At 36.0% G+C, this 18,324-nt stretch overlaps 1 protein-coding gene across 1 annotated transcript in view; it reads right to left on the bottom strand.

Annotated features, from left to right (window-relative positions):
- VBP1 (VHL binding protein 1) overlaps nucleotides 1–10,172 on the bottom strand; it is a 45,741-nt gene extending 35,569 nt beyond the window's left edge. Inside the window, exon 1 of the mRNA XM_036271719.1 lies at nucleotides 10,040–10,172. The gene's annotated coding sequence lies outside the window, so the exon portion shown is untranslated. The remainder of the gene's footprint in view (nucleotides 1–10,039) is intronic.
- Between the last annotated feature and the right edge of the window lie 8,152 nt (nucleotides 10,173–18,324).

The following is an 18,324-nucleotide window of genomic DNA, read 5'->3' as shown; positions in this document are numbered from 1 at the left end:
TGTCCCTTCACATCGATGTTTCTCTCTCTATCTCTCTCTCTTCCTCTCTCTCCCTCCTGCTCTATCTGAACAAAAAATGTCCTCGGGTGAGGATAAAAAAAAAAGGATAGCACATATAATTATGTACATTATATAATACTTGATAATGATAATAAATGACTTATGTATGTACTTACAAAATAAAAAAAAAGAACTAGAAAGAAAACCCCAGAGAAAGTAGAAGGAAGAAAATAGTAAAGATCAGAGCAGAAATAAATGACATAGAGACCAACAAAACAATTCAAAGAATCAATGAAACAAAGAGCTGGTATCTCAAAAAGATAAACAAGATTGATGGATCCTTAGCTAGACTCACCAAAAAACAATGAGAGAGAACCCAAATACGCAAAATCAGAAATGAAAGAGGAGAAGTAACAACTGACACTACAGAAATACAAAAGATTGTTAACAACTACTATGAACAATTATATGGCAACAAATTCGACAATCTAAGCAAAATGGACAAATTTCTAGAAACACATAGTCTCCCAAAACTGGACCTGGAAGAGATAGAAAACTGAAACAGACCAATAACAACTAAGGAAATTGAAGATGTAATCAAGAATCTCCAGCAAACAAAAGCCCAAATCCGGATGGCTTCATGGGGGAGTTATATCGAGCATTCAAAGAAGAACTAACACCCATTCTCCTCAAACTATATCAAAAAATTCAAGAAGAAAAAAGACTGCCAAACTCATTTCATGAGGCCAGTATAATTCTAATACCAAAACCAGAAAAAGACTACAAAGAAAGAAAACTACAGGCCAATATCCCTGATGAACATAGATGCCAAAATCCTGAACAAAATACTCGCAAATCGAATCCACCAATCCATCAAAAAAATTATTCACCATGACCAAGTGGGATTCATCATGGGAATGCAAGGCTGGTACAATATTCACAAATCAATAAATGTGATACACCACATAAATAAAATGAAGAATAAAAACCACATGATTATATCAATAGATGCCAGAAAAGCCTTCGACAAAATCCAGCATCCATTTCTGATAAAAACACTCATCAATGTCGGAATACAGGAATCATATCTCAACATAATAAAGGCCGTATATGTAGACCTACTGCCAACATCATACTCAATAGGCAGAAACTAAAAGCATTTTCCTTAAGAACAGGAACAAGACAGTGATGCCCAATTTCACAACTCTTATTTAACATAGTACTGGAAGTCTTAGCCACAGAAATCAGACATGAAGAAAAAAAATAAAAGGAATTCAAATTGGAAAGGAGGAAGTGAAACTGGCATTATTCACAGATGACATGATACTACACCTAGAAAACCCCAAAGGCTCCATCAAAAAGTTACTAGACTTAATAAATGAACTTGGCAAAGTAGCAAGATACAAAATTAACGTCAAGAAATTGATGGCATATGTATATACCAATGATGAACTCACAGAAAGAGAAACTGAAAAAACAATCCCATTTACCATCGTGGCAAAAAAAAAAATGAAGATACCTAGGAATAAACTTAACCAAAGAAGTAAAGGACCTATTTGCAGAAAACTACTGGACATTGAAAAAAGAAATAGAGGAAGATATAAAGAAAAGTGGAAGCACATACCTTGTTCATAAATTGAAAGAATTAACATCATTAAAATGTCCATACTACACAAAGCAATCTATATATTGAATGCAATCCCCATCAAAATACCAACGACTTATTTCACAGAACTAGAACAAATACTTCAAAAGTTCATATGGAATAAAAAAAGACCCCCAATAGCCACAGCAATCTTGAAAAAGAAGGACAAAGTAGGTGGGACCACAATACCGGATATCAGGTTATACTACAAAGCTACTGTAATCAAAACAGCCTGGTACTGGCCTAAGAACAGGCATATAGATCAGTGGAACAGAACAGGGAACCCAGAAATGGACTCAAGACATTATGCTCAATTAATATTTGACAAAGGAGGCAAGAGCATACAATGGAGTAAAGACAGCTTCTTTAATAAATAGTGTTGGAAAAATTGGACAGCTATATACAAAAAAATGAAACTAGACCATCAACTTGCACCATACACAAGAATATACTCAAAATGGATAAAAGACTTAAATGTGACGCATGAATCCATAAAAATCCTAGGAGAAAATGTAGGCAACAAAATTCCAGACATCATACACAGCAGAATTGTCACTGATACATCACCTAAGGCAATAGAAATAAAGGAAAAACTGAACACATGGGACTATATCAAACTCAAAAGCTTCTGCACAGCAAAAGAAGCAACCGTCAAAATGGAAAGGCAACCCACTCTATGGGAGAGCATAATTTTCAGTGATACATCAGATAAGGGGTTAAGTTCCAAAATATGTAGAGTACTCATCCAACTCAACAAAAGGAAGACAAAGAACCCAATTAAAAAATGGGCAGAGGAGCTAAATAGACACCTCTCCAAACCGGACATACAAATGGCTGAGACATATGAAGAAATGCTCAACATCACTAATCATCAGAGAGATGCAAATAAAACAACAAAGAGATATCACCTCACACCTGTCAGAATGGCCACCATTAACAAATCATCAAACAAGTGTTGGCGAGGGTGTGGAGAAAAGGGGACTCTAATACATTCCTGGTGGGAATGAAGACTGGTGCAGCCACTATGGAAAACACTATGGTGTTACCTCAAAAAATTAAAAATTGAATTGCCATTTGACCCAGTGATCCCACTTCTAGGAATATACCCTAAGAAGCCTGAAACACCAATCAGAAAGAATATATGTACCTCCATGTTTGTAGCAGCACTATTTACAATAGCTAAGATCTGGAAACAGCCCAAGTGTCCATCAGTAGACGAATGGATAAAAAACACGATGGTACATATACACAATGGAGTACTATGCATCTATAAGAAAGAGCGATCTCTTATCCTTTGAGATGACATGAAGAGACCTGGAGATTATTTTCCTAAGCGAAACAAGCCAAGTAGAAAAAGACAAATACCACATGATATCACTTATTTGTGGAATATAACAAACATAACAGTCTGAGATATAAGGTAGAGCCAGAGACATGTAAGTAGGGTACAAACTGACAACCCTCCGAAGAGGGGATGGTGGTGGGATGGAAGTGATAAACGACAGAACTGATATGCATGTACGTATAACCAATGGACACGGACAACAAAGCCAGGGATGGGGTGGGGGGATGGGGAGGAGGGTGTTAATGGGGATAAAAAGGAGAAACATCCGTAACAAAAATAAAATAATAAAAATATTTAAAAATTAAAAAGTTAAAAAAAATTGATAAGTGGATAAAAGAGCTCTAGTACATATTTACAATGGAATATTACTTGGCCATAAAAACAATGAAATCTTGCCCCGCTGGTTTGAGTCAGTGGTTGAGCATCAACCCATACACTAGGAGGTCCCTGGTTTGATTACCGGTCAGGGCACATACCTGGATTGTGGGCCAGATCCTCAGTGGGGGACATGCAGGAGGCAGCCAGTCGATGTTCTCTCTCATTGATGTGTCTCTCCCTCTCCCTCTCCCTCTCCCTCACTTTCTCTCTAAAATCAATAAAGAAAAAAAATTTAAAACACAATAAAATTTTATTATTTGTGACAGCATGGATGAACTTAGATGGTATAATACTCAATGAAATAAGTCAGTCAGAGAAAGACAAGTACCGTATCATTTCACTTATATGTGGAATCTAATGAACCAAATAAACTAACACACAAAATAGAAACAGACTCATAGATACAGAGAACAAACTGATTGTTGCCAGATGGGACGGGTGTTTGGGGGACTAGGTGAAAATGTGAAGGGATTAAAAAGTACCAACTGATAGTTACAAAATAGTCAAGGGATGCAAAGTACAGTATAGGAATATTGTCAATAATATTGTAATAACTATGTATGGTACCAGGTGGATACTGGAAATATTGGGGGGCACCACTTTGTAAAGTTTATGATTGTCTAACCACTATGCTGTACACCTTAAACAAATACAAAATAATATTAAATGTAAACTGTAATGGAAAAATAAAATTTATAAGAATGTACAATGTAATGATTTCATATACATGTAGATATAAAGATTTTAAAATGTATTCAAAAGATAAAAGGACATTTAATGAAGGACAAATATAAGGAGGTTGCACAGACCTATTAGTATAAGACTCTGACCATATCCTACCCTGTCAAAAACTTTTAAATAGACTCTCATTGACTACAGTATGTAAACTCCTCGGTATGACTAACCAAGCCTACTGCTTCTCTATTTATTGCACTTTTCCCTCACAAGTTGAGGTAATATGGGATATACTCTAGGACAACTGGGTAAATTAGAAACTGTTCAAAATAACTCATATCAAAAGGCTAATAATTAATGTGCTGACTTGCTAAGAGGTTTCTGGTGATATGTTGCAGGACTATGTCCTTGGTCTTCTAGGTTATCTTTATCCAAATTATCAATGAAAATGTAGAGGATGTGCTCATTGAGCATGTGAATAACATATATACTGGAAGGGATAATGACTATATTAAATAGAATCAGAAACCTTAATGTTTTTGACAAGCTAAAAATAAGGTCCCAACTGAATAAGATAAAGTTTATCAAAGATAACCATTATGTTTTGCACTTGAATCTTAAAAAATACCTATGCAGGTGTTTTTTTGGTTTTGGTTTTGGTTTTGGTTTTTTGTTTTTTGTTTTGTTTTTTTTACCTCCATGGGGGAGAAGTGAAAAAGACTGATAGAATTTTAGTTGATAGTAAGCTTAAGTTTTAAGATTATGTTTTCCTGTCCTTCCTCCTATCTTGGCCCTATGCCAGAAATTTAGAAGCAGCTCCCAGCTATCTTCATTGTACAGTGTGCAGGACTAAACAAAGGACCTAATTAAGGTACCAAAAATGTTTGCCTTACAAACTAGTGCTGCTTAGAAATTGTCAAAACTGCTCTTGCCCAAGGATGGAGATCTTGGTCCACTTCCACGACGCTATCAGATATTGAACCCTGGAATAGCCCCATGAGATGACTAGACTGAGCACCTGTTCCTTTTAGGGAACCTGCATGTATATACCTGTATCTGGGTCTGTAGTTACTCATGCCTGAAGAGTGGGATCCCCATTTTATAGTTCAGCCAATGCTGGGGCTTACTTTGTATCTGGTTCCTCTTAGCTCCACTCCCTAGGAATGGGCTTCATTCCATTCACTTGTTTGGAAACAATCCATAATATAACCTGACTTTTTTTTCTTTATTGATTTTTAGAGAAAGAGAAAGGGAGAGGGGGAGAGAGAGAGAGAAACATCGATGAGAGAGAATGTCAATTGGCTGCCTCCTGCATGCCCCTCATTGGGGATTTGGCCCACAACCTGGGCATGTGCCCTGATTGGGAATCAAGCCAGCAACCTCTTGGTGCATGGGTTGTTGTTCAACCACTGAGCCACACCGGCTAGGCCTAAACTGGCTTTTAATGTGGCCCTTCATTTTTCACTCTACAATCCATGCATTTTTTTTCTCTAGCCCTGTTATACTAACAATAGATGCCCTTTGATTACTGATGACTGACCAGGAATTTACAACACTCCTTTTGGAACTTGGGCCCGTCATGACAGCCCATACTTTCCTGTGGAGTATCTAAGCTCTACCCTGTTCCCTTATATTCCTATTCAGTCTACTTTCTCCAGTCTTAAGTGCACATCTACTTCTAGCACACATGCACAACTAGCACTATATAATACTCTAATCCTCTTTTGGGGATTAACTGACAAATATAATTACCACAGAGATTATAGAGAGAAGTCCAAAAAGAAGACTGAAAGAAGGTGTGAGGGAGGAGGAAAACTAAGAGAGTATGGTGTTTCCCAAAAGGGGGAGAGTGTTTCAAGAAGCAGTTTTCTTAGGGCACAGACTGACATCCCTCAGAAGTGGGGGTGGGGGGTGGGGGGGTGGGAAGAGATAAACCACAGAACTTATATGCATGTATGCATGACCAGTGGACATGGACAACTAAGCCGGGGATGGGGCGGAGGTGGGGTGGCGTGGGGGGTGCCAATGGGGTAAAAAGGTAAAATATCTGTAACAAAAATAAATAAATAAAAAATTCATAAAAAAAAAAGAAGAAGCAGTCTTCTTCCCTCACTGGCCATACCTTTTCTACCTCATTTGCAAGTTCCTCCTCATCTTATTGCCCATTAATTACAGTTCATCCCAGGGCTCACTCCCTGAACCTATGCACCAGTCTACATTTACCCCAAGTGGTGTCATCCACTCTCTAATCATACTCTTCAAAACTTCTGTGAAGACTATTCCCTCTCCCTGGAATTATCTTCCACACAGCCTCTTCCCTCTTCTCTTTGAATTTTCTGCTCAAGACAGTCACATTCTCAATAAAGTTCACTGACCAGCCTACTTAAAATGGAATCCTATTCCAATATTTGTAATGCTTCTTGCCTGCTTTAATTTTCTTTGCACCTTATTTATTTTGCTTAGTGTTTGTGCTCCCCCATCATTAGAATGAATGTCCCACAAGTGCATGGGTTTTTGTTTCTTTTGATTATTGCTATATTTCCAGCTCCTAAAACAGTACCTGAAACATAGTAGATGCTTATTGAATGTGTTGGCTGAGTGATAGGAGAGAAGAGCCAAAAAAGAAAAGGACAGAGAACTATTAGATTCTGTTACATGAAGTAGACTGAAACATGAACCAGGGAAAGAACCTAAATGTCTATTAATAGAGGCATGACTTATTTCTGTCTTCCTTCAAGAAATATTTACTGAGCAGCCTCTATGTCCTAAGTACTGTTCTAGGTGTTCTGTATTCAGTGATGAATGAGACAAAGCCCCTGCACTCAAGAAGTTGACATTTATGTCAGAGGAGACAGACAATAAACAAACACAAATATATATCAGGTGTTCATAAGTACTATAGAGAGAACTAATGCTGGGTAAGAGAGGTAGGAAGTGCTTGGGTAATAGTAGGGTGTTGTTTACATGGGGTAGTCAAGAAAAAACTCATTTGGTCGATCCCTGAAAAAAGTATGGTAGTGAGCAAAATAGGCACTTAGTAAAAGGGTGCTGCAAGCACAGGGCATAGTAAGTGCAAAGGCCCTGAGCTGGTAAGAGTGCCTGGTAGGCTCAAAGAACACCAAGTAAGCCCTATGCCTAGAATGAACTAAGGAAGGCAAGAGTGCCAGGAGATGAAGGTAGAGAGATAGCATGGAAATCTTTGGTTTTCACACCAAGAGAAACGGGGAAGTTGCAGCAGAGTGACTTGATTTAACTTACACTGTAAAGTCAATCACTCTGGCTGCAGTGTGTAAAAGACCGTAGTAACAAGGGCAGAAGCACAGAGACCAGGTAGGAGGCTACTGCCAGGTGAGAGAGACCAGGTGTGAGATGATAGTGACTTAGAAAAAAATGGGATGCATTCTGAAAATAAAGCCCATAGCATTTGCTCATGAACTGGATCTAGAGCAAAAGAAAGAGAGCCACCAAGGAGGACTCCAAGGCTTTTCACCTAAGCAACTAGAAAGCCAGAATTGCCACCAGCTGTGATCGGGAAGGCTGTAGAAAACAGCTTTGGGGAGATCAAGAGTTCAGTTTTGGCACAGAAGTAGGGTACAGACTAACAAACCTCAGAAGAGGGGGTGTTGGGGGTGAAGAGATAAACCACAGAACTTATATGCATGTATGCATAACCAATGGACAAAGACAACAAAGCTGGGGATGGGGCGGGGGGGATGAGGAGGAGGGTGTCAATGGGGGAAAAAGGAAAAACATCTGTAACAAAAACAAATTAATAAAAATAATTTTTTAAAAAGAGAGTTCACTTTTGGACATGTGAAATTTGAAATACCTATTATACATCCAAGTGAAGATGTCAATTAGTCAGTTAGATATATAAATCTGGGGAACAGGAAAGAGCTATAGGCTGGTGATACAAGTTTTGGAGCCATCAGTATGTAAGTGTACATTTAAAGCTGCAACTTGAATGGAATCACCAAGGGAGTGAGTGTCGATAGAAAGGTGCTCAAAGATTGATCCTGGGCACTCCAATATTTAGTGTTGGGGAAGAGGAGATTGAAAAGAAACAACCAGTTGGGAGTATGATATCCTGGAATTTAAATTTTAAAAAAAAGCGATTCAAGGAGGAATGAGTGTCAGTTGGATAACATGTCACTGGTAAGACATGATGTGGACTAAGGACTGGCCACTGGATGTGGTAATATGGAGATCACTTACGACTGAGATAAGAACACTGAGGTTAAAATCCTTACTAGAATAGGTTCAAGAGAGAATAAGAAAAGAAGTTGTGACATAGCATATAGAGAAATTTTTAGAACTTTTAAATGAAGGGAATAAATATACTACTAAATGGTACTATATTCATATGTGGAATACCATTGAGCCATTATAATTAATATACCAATCTAGATAGATCTCAAAAACGTAAGTACAGAATGATGCCAATTATAATCAACTTTTAAAAATCATGTAGAATAGTACTACATATTTTTCCATAGTAAAAGTACGTAAAATGCATCATAGTCATTGTCTCTGGAGAGGTGAGGGTAACTGGGACTAGAAGTCTGCCAAGGAGTTTTTTATTTTATTTGTAAAATTTCACTTTCAAATGATCTGAAAAAATTATGATAAAAAGTTAACATTTAGTAATTCAAGATGTTGAAGCATGGATATTTGTTATCCTGACTTTCCTACATTTTTTACATTTTTCCAAATTGACATCAACAACAAAAACATGAGTTAAGTCAATTGGTGGTAAGAGTTGAGGACTGGATGACTTTAGAGTTTCCATTACCTGTATTACATTACATGAAATTTATGCAAGGTACCAGAGCTATAAAAAGGAGAACTAGTGATTGCAAACAATTTTTAACTATGTAAAGAAAAAAATTTAATTATGAAAACATTACCAAACAGGCAGAACAGAAATAACAGACTAAAACGAGTTAGAGAAAAGTTGAATAGAAAGCCTGAAATCAGAAAAATTCCAAATATTTACCTGTATTAATAATTTCTCCCATTGGAAGTCTTGCACAGAGAGAAAAAATGCAGCCTTATTAAAACCTACTTACTTTTTTTACCCGCTTGATGCAGAGTAGAAGTCACCCCAAACAACAAAATGGCAAATAAAACAAAACAAAATCAAACAACTTTTGCAGAAGGGAGGAAAACCAGCAACAAACAGTAGCTCACAACATTTGGTATAAACTAAGAATGTAAACTAAGTTATATTAGAATCTCTGTTATGTGCATATTGAGTATTCCTATTTTGCATTATCTATTAATTCTGGAACAGCTTTTCTTAACCCACTTCTGTACATCCCTTCTCTTCCCCATTTCTAAGGTTCCTCTCTCTATTCCATTTAGCCATCTCACAGAACCTTTGTGAAAAAGAAGGCTATTTGTTTTTCCAATGCAAAGAATGGATATGGATGAATTACCTTCCATTTTAAATTATCTATATCATGGTATTTTCTGTTAGTGAAAACCATGAGGAGTTTTAACTCTGTCTCCTACTTTTAATATATTAAAAGTTTTTATCTTACCTTTCTATGCATAGGAACCTGCTGTGAAGTCACTGGATAGGGCACTGGAAGTGGTACCTTGAAACAAAATGTCAGTTACTATATAGTACATTTTCTACTTATATTTAATAAGAAATACTATAAGATACAGAAAATATTCTGTTACAAATTTAATACTAAGAATAAATATAGTGAATAGTTTATAGCCAAGACAATGATCTTTCCCTGAGCAAGAGAAATTTAGGAGTTTTAAGGATTTTTAATTATTGGTGTGTTGTGTTGGAAATCATAGCAGACTTCACAGGAGCTCACTTCCCTGAGGAGTGGGAATTTGTTTGGACAACATTACACACCCAAGAGAAATATGAACTTTTAGATAAGAAAGAGTTATGACTCTTCTTTTTATACTGCATAAATAAAATAATAACATTAGTAAACAAAATGAAAGAAAAATTTCAACCACAATCTTACTACCTCCAAGAAATAAAACTTTCTTAATTTTTCAACATTCCCTTCCAATCTTTGGTTATGACATCATTTGGATATATGAGATAACATGAACATAAAGTTAATTTGGTTTTCACACAGCAGATGCAAAGAAGAGTAACATACAATATTTAGTGCTATTAGCATAACATCAAATTATGCCTGGCTTTCAACCCTGATTTAGTCTCCTTGCCTATACCAGTCACAACTTTTTAATCCTTGCCTTAGTCTCTTTGTGTACTGCTTGGTGATATAACCTCAGACGTACCCCAGAGTGCTAGTGACTGGCCAGAAGGACTTGCACAAAGAGGCAAAAATACATTTTTAACATCAATCTTTCTGATCTTTCCCAAAGTGTTCTTATACCCTGGCTCTTCTCTCTGCCATAGAACTTTTTCTTCATTCTTGATATATATTAGCTGAGCCAAGTTGGTAACTGTCTAATGAATAATTTCTATTCTTGCAGCTTGTGCTTTATTACCAGACACTTGTTACTCAAAGTCTGATCCATGGACCAGAAGCATCAACGTCAGCTGGAGCTTGCCAGAAATGCAGAATTTCAATTCCCATCCCAGACCTGGTGCATTATAATAAGACCCCTCCCCCCAGGTGAGTCATATGCACATAAAGCTTGAGAATAAAAAAGTGTAGCAAGGGTCTAGAAAATTCGGTCAAGGAAGAAGTATGCCCAGCATTTTCACAATTCCCCCAGAGCATCTTTATTATTGTTAGAGGGAATGCTTATTTTCCTTGCCTTCCTATTTTCATGTCCCTCTCTGGGTGCTGAGGAGATTTAATTTAATGGTCTATGTTTCATAAACTAGTGGGTGGGAGTACTGTGTCACAAAATCACTACTGCCGTCACCATCATCATCACCATGTCCATCATCATATTGCTGGCTAATATTCATTGAGCACTTACTGTGACCTAGGCACTATTCTAAGCAGTTTATGTGTATTACCTCATTTAATACTCACAACAATACACTGGTCTACATCCTTTAGTCCTTGGGGCCAAATGTGTTTTGGAATTCAGAATGTTTTGTATTTTAGAAAGATAATTACAAATTACACATAGAACACATTAGTATCACCTCAAAGGGAGCTAGAATAGCACCCTGAACACATTAATTTTTCTTCAGCAAAATGCAAATTAAAAATTCATGTATGAATATTCACATTTAGTGCAATAATGAATATAGTCTCATTATAGTACAGGTAAAGTTTTTCAGCCAAAATAGCTTTTGTTGTGTTTTTTATTTTTTTTATTTTTGCAAACTTAAAGGAAAATTCATTTTCCAGAAATTTTTGAATTTTAGAACTGCAGATAATTTATTGGAGACCCATATTTCAACTTTCAATCTATTAGCAACTCCTATCAATTCTATCTGTATATCTATCTCTCAAATCTCTTTCTTTTGATCTACTGCCACCACTGTAGCATTGTAGACCTGGCCACTGTAGATCTCTTGTTTGAATGACTTAAAAAGATTTCTGAGTTGATCAATCCATATCTATTTCCCTATTATCCATCTTTCACACTCCTCCTGGACTAATCTTTCAAAAATATGAAAGTGACCGTGTTATAGCTTTGGCTCCTCACTGCTTATAAGATAAAGCCCAAAATCCTACACAAGTTTCTATAAGATATGACCTCTGTTAAACACTCTAGCTTTGCCTCTTGTTGTACCCATCATACATTATGTTATAGCCATGTTAAATTACTTACAGTTTTCTGAATAGCCCATGGAGTTTCCTGCCTTTGCTTACACTACTCCCTCTGCTTAGAATCCCCCATTTGCCAATCAGTGATTGTCAATTGACCTCATCTCCTTTGGCCTCATGTTCCGCTCCTTTATGAAATTAACCAACCCACTCTCTAAAGAATTCCACCTTATTACTTATAATATTCAATGCTTCTGTTTGATGCAATGTCTTTCTGCACGATAGTTCCTGTATCTTTATCTCTCAGCACAGTTCTTCATACCTAGTAAGTACTCAATAAGTGTGAAGCAAATAGTAGAAGTGAAGACTCTGTGATAGGGAGGGAACTACAGACCTTATAGAAACCCTAAATTTGAATTTTCACATTTTAATTTATGAAATAGTTTAATATATTTATAACAAATGTTAGCACAATACATTAAAGCCGATTAAAAAGAAAGCATGTCTTGCTCTGCCTATTTCCTTCATACAAATTTCTATGCTATGTTATTTACATATATCAAAGAAAGTTAAATAAAAATGTAAGGTAATAATGCATCACAGATTTTACCATGTGGAGAATGGGAGAAACAGAAATGGGATCCCAGAAGGCTGATGTACAGGTGCAGGTATTCAACTGCCAGTTCCTTCTACCAGTGATTTCCACCTCTGAAGATTGATGACACTTCATGTCAGATCTAAAGTGGAATTTATAAATCAGCCCATCTGGGAGAATGACAAATCTACCATTTAAACATCTAGTCAGGATATAGCCTTTCAGACAATGTTTATGCTTACCAACAGGTAAGAAAGAGATAAGAAAGGAATAAAAAGAACAAAGCCAAAAAAAAAAAAAAGGCCACTAGCTATTTTTTATATGAAATTACTAAATGCTTCAGCTTAAGTATGATAGATAATGCCAAATTTAAATTCAATAGTAGCAGTTTCCCATAAATAAAGTGACTTGAATGAATACATTTTATTCTCAACTATTTTAATAGTTTCAGAGGGGGAAAAAAAGTAGTATTCTCCATGATGGTGGGTCAAAAGGGCATAAGTACTAAATTCTGAGCCCCACCAAGCTATTTACTAGCTGTATAACCTTGATTAGATAACTTAACCTCTTTCTTTATTTGTAAAATGGAGATAAATAATGTTTTATCTATCTGCTTCATAGAATTAGAGTTATGAGAAAAATAATGCCATATGGGAATTATTATGTCTAAATAAGATAATAAATAGCAAAAAAGGAAACAATTCTTATTGGACATCTATTCTTAACAAGGCTCTATTAGATGTTTTCACAATCTTAAATATCATTTATTTTTCATACCGACCATGTGAAGTAAGTATTATAAATTTTCATTTTATGGATGACAAATCTGAGTCTCAGAGAGGTAAATATGTTGCTCAAGGTCCTACAGTGAATTAATGGCAGGACTAGGAGCCTATACTCTATACCAATGGTTAAGATTACTATCCTTATCTTCTACATCTTTTTCATTTCCTCTACCAAATCATGTAATACTCTAGTCTACATTCACTTTAGTGTTAAATCTAAGATATGGTTCTTATTTTTAAAATCTCATATTTATTCCATATTCATTATTTGACTTAACTAAATTTAATTTTTATCTGTGATATAAATTTTAAAAAGTCAAATTATACTAAAACATCTAAAACCAAAATATTAGTCACCATTTGTCTTCCCAAAGGTAACCACTCTTTTCCTTATGGTATTTAATCCCATAATCCTAAAGAAGATGTTTATATTACTATGTCTTAATTTATACATTTTAGATATTATTGTTTTTCTCTGGAAGATACAGCACTCTACTTCCACCTCCTCTCATCTTTGAAGTAATACATAGATATATAATAGAGGTTAATAGCCCCGACTGTTGAGCAATACTACCTGGGTAAAATCCCACTTCAGCCCTTGTTTTAATTATTATTAATTTGTTTTTGTTACAGATGTTTCTCCTTTTTCCCTCATTGACACCCTCCTCCCCATCCCTCTCGCCCCTTCCCCAGCTTTGCTGTCTATTTTCATTGGTTATGGATACATGCATATAAGTTATGTGGTTTATTTCTCCCCCCTCCAACACCCCCTCTTCTGGGGTTTGTCAGTCTATACCCTATCTCTATGTCTCTGGGTCAATTTTGTTCATCAGTTTGTTTAGTTCATTTTATTCCACAAATAAGTGAGATCATGTGATATTTGTCCTTCTCTGCTTGGCTTGTTTCGCTTAGCATAATATTCTCCAGGTCCCTCCATGTTATCTCAAATATAACTTGAAATCTGGTCATGTGATCCCTCCAACTTTGTTCTTCGTTTTCAAGATTGCTGTGGCTATTTGGGGTCTTTTTTGGTTCCATATGAACTTTTGAAGTATTTGTTCTAATTCTGTGAAGTATGCCGTTGATATTTTGATGGGGATTGCATTGAATCTATAGATTGCTTTGGGTAGTATGGACATTTTAATGATGTTAGTTCTTCCAATCCATGAATAAGGTATGTGCTTCCACTTTTTTATATCTTCCTCTATTTCTTTTTTCAATGTCCTGTAGTTTTCTGTGAATAGATCCTTTATTTCTTTGGTTAAGTTTATTCCTAGGTATCTTAATTTTTTTTGCTGCAGTGGTAAATGGGATTGTTTTCCTAGTTTCTCTTCTGTGAGTTCATCATTTGTGTATAAGAATGCCGTCGATATTTTTATGTTAATTTTGTATCCTGCTACTTTGCCAAATTCATTTATTAAGTCTAGTAGATTTTTTTTTTCTTTTTTTTTTTTTATCCTCACCCGAGGATATTTTTCCATTTTTTTTGTTCAGACAGAGTGGGAGGGAAAGAGAGGAAGAGAGAGAGAAACATCGATGTGAAAGGGACACATCGAGTGGCTGCCACCCGCATGACCAACCAGGGCCGGGGACAAACTGCAACCGAAGTACGTGCCCTTAGCGGGAACCGAACCCGGGTCTCTCCGGACCGCAGGCCGACGCTTTAACCGCTGAGCCAAACTGGCCAGGGAAGTCTAGTAGATTTTTGATGGAGTCTTTGGGGTTTTCTACATATAATATCATGTCATCTGCGAATAATGACAGTTTCCCTTCCTCCTTACCAATTTGGATCCCTTTTATTTTTTCTTCCTGTCTCATTGCTGTGGCTAAGACTTCCAGTACTATGTTGAATAAGAGTAGCAAAACTGGGCATCCCTGTCTTGTCCCAGTTCTTTTTTTTTTTTCTCCCTCACCCGAGGACATTTTTTCATTGTTTGTTCAGATAACGTAGGAGGGAGAGAGAGGAAGAGAGAGAAAGAGAAACATCGACGTGAAAGGGATACATCGAGTGGCTGCCACGCGCACGACCAACCAGGACCAGGGACAAACTGCAACTGAGGTATGCACCCTTCGCGGGAACTGAACCCAGGTCTCTCTGGACCATAGGCCGATGCTCTAATCGCTGAGCCAAACTGGCCAAGGTTTGTTCCTGTTCTTAAGAGAAATGCTTTTAGTTTTTGCCCATTGAGTATGATGTTGGTTGTAGATTTTTCACATACAGCCTTTGTTATGTTGAGATATGATCCCTCTATTCTCACATTGCTGAGCGTTTTTATCAGAAATGGATGCTTAATTTTGTCGAATGCTTTTTCAGCATCTATTGATATGATCATGTGGTTTTTATTGTTTATTTTGTTTATGTGGTTTATCACATTTATTGATTTGTGAATATTGTACCATCCTTGCATCCCTGGAATGAAACCCGCGTGGTCATGATGAATAATTTTTTTGATGTATTACTGGATCCGATTTGCTAATATTTTTTAAAGGATTTTGGCATCTGTGTTCATCAGGGATATTGGCCTGTAGTTTTCTTTCTTTGTAGTGTTTTTATTCAGTTTTGGAATTAGGATTATGCTGGCTTCATAAAATGAATTTGGAAGTGTTCCGTCTTATTGGATATTTTGGAATAGTTTGAGGAGAATGGGTATTAGACAGTCTTTGAAAGTTTCGTAAAACTCACCCGTGAAGCCATCCGGGCCTGGGATTTTGTTTGCTGGAAGTTTATTAATTACATCTTCAATTTTCTTTGTTGTTATTGGTGAGTTCAAGTTTTTTATCTTTTCCTGGTTCAGTTGTGCGAGGCTGTGTGTTTCTAGAAATTTGTCCACATCTCCTAGATTGTCCAACTTGTTGGCGTATAATTGTTCATAGTATGTTTCTATGATCCTTTGTATTTCTGTGGTGTCAGTTGTTACTTCTCCTCTTTCATTTCTGATTTTGTTTATTTGGTTTTTCTCTTTTTGTTTCTTGGTGAGTCTGGTTAAAGGTCCATTGATCTTGTTTATCTTTTCAAAGAACCAGCTTTTTGTTTTATTGATCTTTTGAATTGTTTTTTTGATCTCTATCTCGTTTACTTCTGCTCTGACCTTTACTGTTTCCTTCCTCCTACTAGCTCTGGGTTTTTCTTTTTGTTTACTTTCCAGTTCTTTAAATTATAGGGTTAGGAAGTCCATTAGGAATTTTTCTTCACTTCAGCCATTTAATAGCTATATAAAATTGGACAAGTTACAGAATCTCTATATCTTAGTTTTCTCATATGTGAATTGTGCATTGTGGATTCATTGAATTCATTCAACAAATATCCATTAAATATCTAGTAGGTACCAGATATCCTTCTTGGTGTTTGGAATATATAAAACATATGAAAATATCTGCCTTCATGGAGCTTATATCTAGTGGAAATCCTAACTATCTCAGGTAGAAAGATTAAATGAGCTATGCATAAAATACTTAGAATGAACAGTATCTGACTCAGAGTAAACAATAAATATTAGTAACAAATAATATGTCATTTTCACTTTTTCTTGAACACATGTTTCCTGAGACTATATCCTTCTGTTCCAATCTATACTGGCTGCTGTACAAATGTCATCCTGGGACTTCCATTGTTATTATATTGTGACTTCCCTCCACCTCTCACTTAAGGAGGGCTCTCTGTTTCACTGAATTTTATGTGTTCCTCTTTCTTAGTTTACTTTTCTATTTTGCTGGAGCACATGCTATAGGAGCTTCCTGAGCAAAGATGCACAGTAGGAATTTTGTAAAGATTTTGGGTGTCTGAAAATGTTTATCTCTTGCATTTGGTTGAAAGCTTGTCTGAGTATAGAATTTTATTTTAATTATTATTTTTTAAAATTAGTTTTTCTGAACTTTTAAAAATTGATTTTTAGAGAGAGGAAAGGTAAAGAGAGAGAAACATTGATGTGAGACATCGATGATCTGCCTCCCGCACGCATCCCAACAAGGATGGAACCTGAAGCCTATGTATGTGCCCTAACTGGTATCCAACCTGCCACCTTTTGGTATATGGGACAACACTCCAACCAACTGAACCACACCGGCCAGAGCTGATTACAGAATTTTAGATTGTAAATAAAATTCACTAAGAATTTTTAACAAGTTGAAATATTGTCTTCCAGCTTCCAGTGTTATTATTTAAAGTTCCAATGCTACCTTTATTTCTGATCTATTGTTTGTACTTTCTTTTCCTCAGTTCTTGACACATACCTTCTTTATTCAACCTCCACAATTTTAGAATGTTTTGAAATTTCAATTCTGGACCTACCATTATCCTCTTTATTCTCTAGCAAGATGAGTTAATCTAGTTTTATGGCTTTAACTACCACATTTATGACTCACACATTTTTATCTTCAGCCCTAATATTCAGGCTCAGTTGTCTTCCTGCCTCCCAGATATCTAATACATATGTTAAACATAACATGTCAAAACAGAACTTGATTCAACTTACTTAAACTATTTCTCTTCCAGTCTTTCTCATCACAATATGTAACTCTATCATTCATGTAAGAGAGAAACCCAAAAACCTAAGCATCATCCTTAATCTCTCTTTTCCTTTCATCTCTAATACGAAATGCTATCAATTCTACCTCTAAAACACATCCAAGACAAATCCATTTTTCATTATACCACATCCATGACTACCATCCCAGGATGTTTCATATGGCATGCTCCAAGAGAAAAGAAGCCATCTGTACATGTAGTGAAATTTTAAAATATATCCTGGGTTTTATTTGTGAATATTTTATTGAGAATTCTGACATCTATAATAAATAAGTGAGATTGATTAGCAGCTTCCTATCTTTGTGGGGCTTTGATATTAAAGTTATATCATTTCATACATCGAATTGTAGTTTTTCTGTTTCTTTTTTTCTATAGCCTGGAATTGAAATTTCCTATTATTTAAGGGCTCAACTATGAACCCATGATGCACCCATAGGATCTTCAATTCCTTTTTCAAAAATGTATGTGATGATTGTTGTATGTATGCTTCTGCTTCTCAGGTGGATTTGGGATTTCTATTTTGCTTCAAAATAACCAATTTCCTCTAGATTTTCAAATGCTTTGTTGCCAAACAGTTGCACAAAGTATTAACTTATAATTATTTTAATCTCTCCTACATCTGTGGTTATGTCGGCTCTCCTATTCCTCATGTTACACACTTTTACATTCTCTTTTCTGTTTAATCAGAGGAGTTCATTTTATT

Source organism: Molossus molossus, unplaced genomic scaffold (assembly GCF_014108415.1).
Source record: "Molossus molossus isolate mMolMol1 unplaced genomic scaffold, mMolMol1.p scaffold_m16_p_2, whole genome shotgun sequence".
NCBI lineage: Eukaryota > Metazoa > Chordata > Mammalia > Chiroptera > Molossidae > Molossus > Molossus molossus.
This window is presented reverse-complemented; position numbering and strand designations above follow the sequence as displayed.